Source organism: Solanum pennellii, chromosome 1 (genome assembly GCF_001406875.1).
Source record: "Solanum pennellii chromosome 1, SPENNV200".
Lineage (NCBI taxonomy): Eukaryota > Viridiplantae > Streptophyta > Magnoliopsida > Solanales > Solanaceae > Solanum > Solanum pennellii.
The window spans coordinates 27,575,104-27,587,978 of NC_028637.1; positions in this window are offsets into that span (position 1 = coordinate 27,575,104).

A 12,875-nucleotide genomic window follows, 5' to 3' on the forward strand; every position below is an offset into this window, starting at 1 on the left:
GCAAATAAAAGAAACTCTTTTCTTGTTCACCTTCTGGCCAGATTGATGCTCATATTCATTCAAGACATCCATTATTCTTCTTAAAGAGTACTCGTTAGTTGATACAAATATAATAATATCATCTGCATAAGCTAAATGATTCAACTTTGTACTCAATTTACCGATACCATATCCCACATAATGAGGATTATCAAATAAAGAAATAAGAGCTCTAGATAGTGATACGCTCAAATTACACCTCCCTATATAAGCATAAGCGATCGTTATCAAGTAAAGAACCCAACTAATAGGTTGGGATCGATCCCACGATGAATATGATTTAGACTTAATTTAACCCACGATTATATCTTATTCGTCAAGGTATTTCCTAAACAGTTAAGTAAACGAGGGGGTGAAATAAATTTCCTTCAATTGTATGATTAGAAAGTGAACAAGAGTAAACTTTGCTTGTTATCAAGATGAGAAAGAAACCAGGGTGTGTGTGTTCCCCACAAGTTCACAACGCAACATTCCTAATAATTGCAATCATTTTCTAGTGTTTTACTTTCAAAGTGATAAGCTATGTATCTCTAAATCCTTGATCCAGCATTCAAAGAATTTCACCTCACACTTTGGTCCCGCTACATGTGTATAATTTACTAACCCTTACCATTACCTTATATTAGACATCATAATCAAGAATAATAAACCCAAAAATTACACTTGACCAAATTCGGTAATAAATTATTTGCCCAAAGTTGAATAACTAATCTCCAAACATAAACTAGAACAATGATAGTTGTAGCTAACCCCAAAAATGAGGTTTAATGCCTTATTTTAAGAAAATATTATCCTAATTGACAGACCGTCATAGCCACGACGGTCCGTCCTGCTGGTTCGTCGTAATGATCAGAAAGTAGTCCCAGTACCCAAATTCCAAGAAGTTAAAGTATTATGGAACGGAGACCCTCGACAAACCGTCGTTCTTGGAACGGTCCGTCATACCTGTTCGTTGAGGGTTATGAAGAAAGTAGCAGAAGAATTTGTGAAGTATGGGATGACAGAAACCATGACGGCCCGTTGTGACAATGACGGCCCGTCGTGACCAAGACGGTCGATCACGAGGTCCGTCGACTCAGACGCGTTTTGACAGATTTTCAGTAGTTAGAATCCTTCTTTTATTAGGTTTTTGTTTTTATTATAAATAGTTCAAAAAACCTCATTTTTGGGGTTAGAATTTTGGTTAGACGGTTAGACTTTTAGACTTTTGGATAATTATTAGTTCTCTTGTTCAAGTATTGAAGAATTAATTTTGTTAATTGATGCACTTTTTCTGGAATTGATTGTTGGTGTTTTGTTGATTAATCAAGTGAATTTCTGGATTTTATTCTTTCTCATAAAAGTAAGTGCATGAATTCTTATATTAAATATATGAATAGTGTGATTATGACCATGGGTAACTAAACTCCATAACTAGGGTTGTGGGAACCATGGGTGAATAATGAGGTAAAATCTAACTAAAATAGCAATTCTAGAATAGTGTCTCGCATGTATTGATAATTCTTTCGTTGAGAAGTCTTTTTAACAGATGGCCAACGTTAGAACTCGCCTTAATGCTACTTTCCGGACCAAGGAGGTAGATAATAGGAAAAGAATTATCAACATAGATTTAGTGTACACTATCTAATAGGCTAGTGTCGGTTGGTACGAGGTAATAACTTAGTCAAATATCGAATACAATGCTTAATATAAGGTAAAGGTAAGGGTTAGTATAGCAACACACGTAGTCGGACAAAGGTGCGGAGTGAAATTTTCTAGATGCTGGACAAAGGATTTAGAGATACATAACTTATCACTTTACATGCAAGATACTTGGAAAGAATTGTTATAGTTAGAATTATCAAGTTAGGAACCTGTGGGGAACACTTAAGCCCTAGTTACTTTAATTAATTGATTAAGCTCTGAGATTTGAATCTGTTAGTTGTTTACTTTAATTTAGTTAATTATTTTCATTAATTTAGAAATAAAAACCCCCTTTTTATCTTTTGTTTTCTAAGGAAATACTTGACTAAATAATAGTAATAATAGAATAAAGTTAAGTCTGAACTATTTTCCTCGTGGTATCGATCCTAACCTCATTAGTTGGGTTCTTTACTTGATACGACCACTTTACTTCTTATTTGAGAAGTAAGTTGGAGCGTATCACCTGTTTACTTGGACCTCCCCTTTGTGACTTGTGACTTTTTGGGTGCCATCGTACCTGGAGAGTAGTAGTTTGTACCCAAAAAAAGAAACCTAGAATACACACGAAATAATTTTAGAACTAAAAACTAAAAAGATAAAAATTAAGACAGCATGCTACAATATCCCTCTACAGTGGTGACATATAGTCTATAATAAGACTTATAGTCCGTAAAACCCCTCTGTATGTCAGTGGAAACTACGGACATGCAGAATGGTCCATAGATTGAACTAAGCACCGTAGTCCACATCCGTAGTCTCACACTCACAGAACTTTGCCTAATCACCCACGTAAGACCTGATCTACGATTTGTTACTTGACACAGGGTCTCATAGGCGGGGTCTGTGCCAGGTTTCATATGTGTCTTACTGTTGAGATCCCTTATTAGGAAAATTACAATAGCATTCTAGTCTACTCATGCATTTCAACATTCAATCATGTTGGTTTGCGATCCTAAGGATTCCAATTTCTTAATTTTATCATCATTTCAAAGCACAATATGAAACCCTAAGTCAAAACTTACATATAGACCAGTTAAATTGATTGGTTTTACGGTATGATTATACACAATCACTTACCAGCGTCCTTCAAGTGTTTATATTTTATACTTAGCATGCATTCATGGACGATTAACTACCCGAGGTCAAGACCCACTCCTAAATTTTTAAAATCAAACTATGAACCAAAATTCAAAGTGAGGGGGAATGCCAACTACCTTATAAGCAACGAGAAGTGTGATTAACCTATTTTCACCGTGCTCGAACCCAAAAGTACTTGGGAATGGAGATTTGAGGAATAGGGTAGATGATTTGATTGTAATGGATGAAGTATTGGTGATGGGAGGGAGTGATATGTGGAAATTTGGGAGTGATAAGTGGAAATTATGGCGTGATTTGCGGTTTGAGGGTGGTTGGAAGAAGAGGGAAATAATTTATAAGAATGGGGTTTAAAGTAATAGGCAATCCAGGTCGGGTCGATCAAGCTAGGGTTTGGACATGTGAGACTCCACTTACGGTCCGTAGGTCGATCTATGGTCTGTAGGTCAGGACCGCAGATCACATTGATACTTATATAAAATTCAGAAATTACCTAGGATCTACAGGCACCATTTACGGTCTGAGGAATGACTTACAGACAATGGTGTCCGTAGACCTCTGCACCAGACCTTTTTTTTGTAGATTTTGCCTTGTACACTGTCACATGTAGCAACCATTAGGCCATTCTTTTTGTATTTTCTGATACTTTCTAGACACGTACCCTATGTTATATCCATCCAACACTAAAACAAAAATTAACGCCTAATTACATTTGTACAAAGAATCAAATAAACAAAGAAAACTACTCAACGAAAATCTTAAACCTATTGTTGGCTATATTTTAAACCTTGGGTTTCCTCCCAAGTAGAGCTTGAATTAATGTCGCGACATGATGCATTCCTCTTAATTACTAAGACTTTATCAAGATAGTAGGCTTCAATCATTTCTTTCACACATTCTGCTTTCCCTATATAAAGCTTGATCCTTTGCCCATTAACTTTAAACATTGTTCCTCACTGTTTCTGAGCTATACCGCTCCATGTGGGAACACTCGCTTGAGTAGAAATGGCCCAGTCCATTTGGACTTGAGCTTCATGGAAATAAGTGCAACCTAGAGTTGAATAAAAGCACAAGATCCCTAACAACAAAATACCGCTTTTCAATCCTTTGATCGTGGTACTTCTTCATCTTCTCATTATACAAGGATGCATTTTCATATGTTTTTAGGCGAAATTTATCGAGCAAATTCAAGTAATTCACTCTTTTAGTTGATATGGCGTCCCAATCTAAGTTTATCTTCTTCGTTGCCTGCATAGCCTTATGCTCGATCTCTATTAGCAAATTGCAAGACTTCCCATATATGTTTTGGTATGGAGATATACCTATGGGATTCTTGTATGAAGTGTGATAGGAACATAGAGCATCATCATGATTCCTTGACCAATCCGTTCTATTAGCATTCAGTCTTCTCCAAGATCTGCTTTATCTCTCAGTTGGACACTTCAACTTGTCCACTAGTTTGGATAGTCAGGAGTGGCTACATTGTGGTGGAAACCATATTTCTCAAGAAGTGTTTTAAATAACTTATGGAAAAAGTGGGAACCTCCATCACTGAAATCTCCCTTGGGGTACAAAATCTGGAGAAGATATTCTTCTACAAGAATGCGGTGACACTCTTACCTTCATTGTTGGGGAGAACAATTGCTTTCACACATTTCGATACATAATCAACCGCAACAAGAATATAATTCATCCCATATGAACTCACAAATGGCCCTATAAAAGCAATGCCTCATACATCAAATAACTTGATTACCATGATTGGGTTCATAGAATACTCATGCCTTTTTGAAATCCCTCTCTCTCTTTAGCAACGGTCACAAGACTTGGCAAAGTCATGACCGTCTTGGTGGATGGTTGGCCAATAGTATCCACTATGCAAAATCTTATGAGCAGTCCGAACACCACTATGATGCCCACCAAAAGGTGATTAATGACACGCCTCAAGAACACTCAACATCTCAACCTCGGGCATACAACGATGAATAATCCCATCAGCACAATTACGATACAAGTATGGCTCATCTAAAAGAACTTTTTCACATGAGACGACGAATTCGGGGGTGCCAAATCGCTTGCCAAATAATTAGTAAAGTCATCAAACCAAGGAATGAGATCATAGGAAGCAACCAATACCTTTTATCTCGGCACATATCATTAATCTCACCCTTATCAACAAGCTCTAGAAAGGCTTCATCCTCCAATCTAGACAAGTGATTGCCAACTTGATTTATGTCCCCTAGCATTGTTTCACCACAAAATCAAACTTCTTCAACAACAACACCCACCTAATGAGTTACAGTTTTACATCCTTATTATCCATCAACTACCTCAACGTTGAATGATCCGTATGCACTATGACCACAATCCCAAGCCAATAAGATTAAGATTTCTCAAATACAAACACCGCTGTAAGAATCTCTTGCTATGTAACAGTGTAATTCCTTTGGGCTGCATTTAGAGATTTGCTTGTATATTAAATAGGGTGAACTATCCGCTCACGCCTTTGTATCAATACCATGCCAAGCGCCACCCCACTTGCATCACATATGACCTCAAAGGGTCCCCCCTAATCTAGAGCAATAATGGGAGAAGAGACCAAAAATTTTTTTAACTCTCCATATGCTATCAAACAAGCATCAATCAAATTTACTCCATTTTCAAGAAATTTGCACAAACAGATGTGCAATTTTTGAGAAATCTTTTATGAACCTCCTATAAAAGCCTTCATGACAAAGAAAACTTCTCACACCTTTTGTGAAGATAGGTGGAGGAAGATTTTCTATAAGCTTTAGATATATCTACCTCAATACCTTTCTCGGAGATTCGATTCCCCAAAACTATGCCTTCTTTCACCAAAAAGTGACATTTCTCCCAATTTAACAACAAGTTGCAGTCTTCACACATTTTCAGTACCTCAACCAAATTATCCAAACATCTATCAGAAGAGTCACCAACCACAAAGAAATCATCTATGAACACCTCTATAGTTTCCTCAACTATGTCAGAGAAAATCGACATCATATAATGTTGTAAAGTTTTCAAAGCATTGCACAAGCCAAATGGCATGCGTTTGAAAGCGAAGGTCCCATAAGGGAAAGTGAAGGTGGTTTTCTCTTGGTGTTTTGGGGCAATAGAGATTTGATTGTAGCTTTAATACCCATCAAGGAAGTAGTACCATCCATTTCCTGCAAGTCTATCCTACATCTGATCCATGAAGGGCACTGGAAAGTGGTCAAACTCTCCATCCGGTCACCGGCCAAGATCGTTTCTTTCTTTGGGAACCACAGAAATACCACCCTTTTTAGGTTGTCATATAACTCCAGCATCCATCCACTTGATGATCTCTTTCTTAACTACCTCTTAGGTTGATTCAATCTCCTCTGATGCTCAATATTAGGCTAATGATCTGACATGAGTTGGATTTTCTGAGAACAAAAATCCAGGAAGGATTCCAATAATGTCAGCAATAGTCCACCCAATAGCTCACTTGGACCTCTTTAACAATGATGCCATACACTCTACTTATCGCCCATTAAGATCCACCGCAATAATGATTGGGAGAGTGTAATATTTACCCAAGAATGCATACTTCAACTGTGGAGGTAGAGCCTTGAGCTCCAATTTAGGTGCCTCTTCCACAGACGATCTCGCGGATGGGGACTCATAATTCTTTATATCCAACTCTAGTTTCTTATGTTTGAACGATATTCGTACCTATCAAGTCGGGCCACCAACTCATCATACTCTTCGATGCAATAACTCTCAAAGTTCATCATGACTACTGCTAATACCTCAATACCTAGTCTCTCGATCTGCACCTCAGAACCATTCTCAACTCTATAAGTTAGGGCAGATACTAATTGGTGCTCACCACTCAGCTTCATGAACGTCAAATGTCGAATGTTACTTCTTCATTGTTAAGTTTGAACTTCATTTGTCCTTTCTCCATTTCAACCAAAGCACAACCCGTGGCAAGGAATGGCCTCTCTATATTAATGGGAACCTCAAAGTAAACCTCATAATCAGTAATAATAAAATTGGCCGGAAAGATGAATGACTCCACTTTTGCTAGCACATTGTGGAGCACTCCAATAGGCCTCTTCATAGTTCGATCGGCCATGAGAAACCGCATCGTAGTTGGTTGTGGATCATCCAATACCAACTTCTTCTAAATGGACAATGACATGAGGTTAATGTTAGCACCAAGATCACACAATGCCTTTGAAAAGTGCAATAACCCAATAGTAGAAGAGATAGTGAGAGCACCGGGATCTTCCCTTTTCTTCACAAGGGATATTGTAGCAATAGAGCTTGTATGTTGCAACTTATCATCATCTTGAAAACTCACTGATCTCTTCTTTGTCACCATGTCATTCATAAACATAGCATACCTAGGGATTTGCTCCAAAGCTTCTATCAATGGAACATTGATTGGAAGTTTATTTAACATACTAAAGAAACTGCGGTATTTTCCCTCTTTGGTCTTCTTTGTTAATCTATGTGGAAAAGGAGGCGAAGGTCTAGGTATGGGAACCACTTTCTGTTAGCAAAACATCTTTCTCTATCGCATTCTCGGACTCTCCCCCCGCTCAACCATATCATCATCTCTATTAGTATCAAATTCCACCTTAGACGACATTGGTGGATCTATACTTTGCTTACCCCCGTGAGTAGTTACTACTATACACTTTCCATCGTTCTTCGAATTCTGAAAAGTGCTGCTTGGAAGAGTGTCAGGTTGGCGTGGGTTCACTGTGGTGGACAACTCCGTCATATGTTGCTCAAAATGCTTTATGATACTGCATGGGCGTCAACTTTTTGACAAATGCTAGAAAAGTCATTTCGCATCTCGTTAGCATTCTCATCGGTCGCATCAAACCATCTCATCATTTTCTACATCATATCATCAATACGTGACATATTACCTCCAGCTTTCCTAGGACAAGATTCCCTATTTTTGATAGGAACATAAGGCCCAACCCGATCATTTCTGTTGTCACAGTTGTTCCAATTGTAGTTGTTATCGCGATTGTAGCTCACATCTTGGACATACTAAACCTCTTAGTTGTAATTGACATAGTTCCGAACTTGATTTCCTTGACCTTGGTTCCAATTATCCCAATTTGAAACTTGGGCATTTGGTCGGTAACTCCCCGTCTGATCATTCATCGTATACACATCTTCCTCATAATAGTTCTTCTCAGCCGGTGGTAGAGTTTTAGTCAAATAATTTACAACATTTACCTTCTCAGCACCTCCGCTCACACGCTTCAATACCAACCCCATTTCTGTTGTCATCTGTGCCATCTCCTCACGCATATAATCTTCGGATTGGTTGCTTATGGCTTGGACTGTAAATCTATTTCTGTTAGTATCCAACTTTATAGTGCTCCAAGCTTTGTTGTTACGAGAGATCTTCTCCAGTTTTTCCGCAATTTTCTCAAAGGTGAAATCTCCACAAGAAGCCCCAACAATAGTGTCAAGAACCGCCTTACGGATGTTATCCTTCCCTCGGTATAAGTACTCCTTCAATGACTCATCATTAATGCGGTGATTCAGAATACTTCTAATGAAATCGGTGAGCCAATCCCAAGAACTACTCACAGACTCTCCAGGTAGTGCCATGAAGTTGATAAGCTTATCCTTCTTGTTCAGCTTCTTGGACACTGGAAAGAACTTTGTTAAGAATGCTTTAGTCAGTTGGTCCCATGTATAGATAGAGTTGTAAGGGAGTTCATTAAACCAAACTGTTGCGTTGCCAGTCAACGATAGAGGGAACATTCGCAGCCCGATAACATCCATGTCCCAATCCGATCGTCCTACAAAACTTTTGCAAACCACCCTAAGCTTGGCTATGTGAGCATGAGGGTCAGTCGATGCCAACCCTTTAAATAACCCATTTTCCGTGAGCATCTGCATCAAGCTACTAGTTATCACAAAGGTCTGACCCAGTGATAGAAGGGGGTAAAACAAGTGGTCCATCAGAGTCAACAATGTTATAATTGACCCTATAGTTGTTTTTTGGGGTTGTGGCTCCTGTTGCTATTGCATCCTCAGTGCATCTCCCAATCGATTTTCAGTTGGAGCCTAATTATTTTCATTAACCACCCTCGAAGGTTGCATCCCGGCACCATCTGCGAGTCTCCTCAAATGAGGTTAACTTTTACTCCCTAATTATTCATTCTCTGTAGTGTTTAGTTGAGTTCTGGATCGTAGGGAGCAAGTGGTTATCCTTGACTCCATGTACTTGGCATACACTAGAGTTAACCTGAGAGAGATAAAACCAAAAAAAAACTAAAATTAGGAAATAGTTGACTAAAGTTAAATAATGTTGTTAACCTAAATCTAAAAGCAAATTTCCCCGGCAGCGACATTAAAATTTGATATACTTAAATTACATCTCCCTAAAGAAGCATAAGAGATCGTTATCAAGTAAAGAACCCAACTTGTAGATTGGGGTCTATCACACGAGGAAAAACGGTTTAGACTTAAATAACTAATGATAATATTTTTAGCTTATGTATTTCAGGAAACAAGTAATAAAGGGAGAGGTTTCGTGTAACAAATTCGAAAAATTATGTAAGTAATTAGTGAGCAAGATTCAAACTTTAGTTGTTATCAAGATGAGAGAAGAACTATGGCATAATTTTCCCCACAAGCTCATTATGTGGTAATCCTAGTAATAACAATTTTTTTCTAATGTATTACATGCAAAATGATAAGTTAGGTATCTTTAAATCTTTGGTCCGGCATCTAAAAAATTTTACCTCGCACATTTGTCCAGCTACGTGTGTATAACTTACTAATTCTTACCTCATATTAGACATTGCATCGATGTATGACTTAGTTTTCAACCTCATATCAATCGACTTAGATAGTATCACACTAAATCTATGTTGATAATTTTTTTCATATTAACTTCCTCATTGGTCCGGAAAGTACCCATAAGGCGAGTTCTAACATTTTCCACAATTAAAAAACTTTTAAATGAAAGAATTATCAATGCATGCATTAACACTATTCAAGAATTGCTTAATTACTATTCATACTTTGTTAATCGCTCATGGTTCCCATAACCCTAGTTGTGGATTTAGTTACTCATATTAGCAAGAACACAATTCATATTTTTAAATGAAATAATCATGAATTTACGTAACAATAAGAATAAATCCAAAATCTCAATTTGAATTGCAAAGCCAAAATCATCATAAAGTACTTTAGAAATCAACAATTGCCAAAAGTTTGCAAGTTAATCTCCCAAAGCATAAACTAAACAAGAATAATAATGTCTAACCCCCAAAATGAGGTTTTTATCCCCTATTTATCGAAAACTAAGTTTGAAATAAAAAGGAAACGAAATAAGAAAATAAAAATGCAGGACGCGTCTTTATTCTACGAGGCTGACCTACGGTCCGTAAGTCAATCTATAGTCCGTAGGCCCCTTCCGTGCTTCATGACTTGGGAAATTTTTAACCTTCAAAATATGTAGGATCTCTGTCGACTTTTAAGATCTAGAAGTATGGACCGTAAGTCAGGATTTTGTCCGTAACTCTTCTCTGTTGCTCCAAAATTAGATTTTTTCAGCATCAAGTACTACAACCACCTCTCAGATCACTTCGACGGAGCTTCAGTATGGTCCATAGATCACTCTATGATCCGTAAGTCATCATTGTGGTTCTACACATAGTCAAGACTTCCCTAATCTTTATCAATGTTTGGTTTTCCCTTCTACGACCATCATCTACGGGGTGTAACTCAACCTACGGTCCATAGGTTTCCTCCGTAGATGCCTTTTTCTGCCATTCCTTCAGTTTTCTCCTCAAATCCCCACACCTGAGTTTATATCCTAAAATCATGACAAAAAACACATAAAACCAACACAAACATACCCTAGAGACACACAACTTCTAAGTGAAATGCATTAGAAGTATCGTAAACTCACGTTACATAAAAATATAACCAATTCACCTTTGCTTAAAAACTATGAAGAGAAATCTGAACACAAAATAAAAATGGATGTGCACAAGGTGTTTGATGAAAGGTTAACTAGCAACTGCCCCACTGACACTCCAATTGAAAGGGCTGGTGAGGAATTTGTAATTATTCCAAGTATCACAGTGGAATTGTTCAATGTACATCCCCAAGGAGCATTGTCTGAGAGGTAAGTTAATGCAACTCATATTGATCGTAACTCTAATGAACCACAAATTTATAAAATTAAGACCTTGGAAAGTGAAATTCGTGTAGATGAAGTAATGACATACGTGGAGTATGAAAAATTTTGCAGAGAAGAAGAAAATGATGAAAGTAGGTGAGTGTAAAACAAATTGCTTTTTTTCAATGAAATTTCATAGCCTTTGCAAGGGACGTTCCACCATAGTTGTGGACAAGTTCAAGGAAATCCTTAAGACATCGACTTGTAAAATTGCTAATACTTTCATTAATCAACATCTCTTAACTCAATTTCAAATCAATCTTGGCGTGACTACCTTCATTGTACTTGTTCATGGAATTTCATATGACAATGGTGAATGGGATCCTGGAGTTAGTTTTGAGTTCCTGGTTCTAACACGTTCTAATAAGAACATATAGGCACATGCATTATTTGGAGAAATTAAAGAAAAAAGAGAAGTTGTTTACTTGGGAATTTCTATGTTAGTAAAACAGTTGAAACTAAAATTAGAAGTGGAGAAGACTTTTCCATTGGGTTCGCTGTTGGTTATAGATATAATGCATCCAAGAGTCTTTATTTTGTAGAGAATGTAGACCTATTAGTGCTATATACAAGTTTTATTTTTAAACATAAAGATTATGTTCTTGGCTTGGTTGAGAAAATGGTTGTTCCTAGGATTGGTTTTAGAACTTTTTGATCTTTCTCTCACTCGGTTCGGTTTAACAATTATTCAATTCGAGTTAATACTAAAGTTCTTTTTATTCAAGGATCTTCGTCACTTGTACTGATTTGTAACATGCCTCGGGAAATTATCGTCGTGAAGCTGCAGGTGCCACTGCTTTCTATACTTTAACACATAGCCAAGAGCTTACATAAAACATATGTTTTGGTGTTGAACTATTTTGAGAAATTGTTTCACGAGAATGTTATACTTCCCTCTTTAGTTTTTCTCTACTCGAACCTTGAAGACAAGGTTCTCGATTCGAGGGGAGTATTGTTGTGAACGAGGATAGATCAGAGGTTGGCCAAGCTGTTGGACCTGGGACTAAACCACAGAGAGGCCCAAGAATTAGACAGCCCTATAATAGATTTGCTTGGGATCCAGGTTGAGTAGAGCTTAAATGGTTTTCATCTACAGTTATGGAGGGTATGCGATTATGAAGAAACTTATTGTCCTCTCATCTTTTTCTAGAATCTAAACTTCTCATCCCTATTCTTATCTCTTTTCCCTACTTACTTGATATTTCAGTACTTTTCCTTGTAATTCAAGTATTGTTATTGTAATTTGGTAATCAATGACTATAATGCTTATGTATTTGTATTGAAAATTCGGGTTTGTTCCAACATTTTTAACTCAGAAATGTTTAATACATTAGGGGATTGTTTTGTTATTGGTTAAAGTTATGCAGGTATTAGTTATTTAGCTTTTAGTTATGCGGGTATTAGTTAAGCAGGGTTTAGTTATGTATGTATTAGTTATATAGGGTTTAGTTATTCAGGGTTTAGTTATGTATGTATTAGTTATGCAGGGTTTAGTTATTCAGGGTTTAGTTATGTATGTATTAATTATTCAAAGTTTAATTATGCAGGTATGAATTATAGGGTTTAGTTATGTAGGTATTAGTTAGTTATGTAGAGATTACATTACATGAATATTTAACTATTGAATATTGATTTTAATATAAGTTAATATATAATATTTACAAATAAAATAAGTAAGCAAATTGTATAAATTCTCCTTTAAAAAATTAATTTTCTCTATACTTCACTAGAAATTCTGTATCTTTTTCTCTTTATTTTTTTAATGTTTAAAGCTTATAAAAATAAAATACTATTAATATATTTCAAGTACATTATATTATTCTATTTTACGTAATATAAA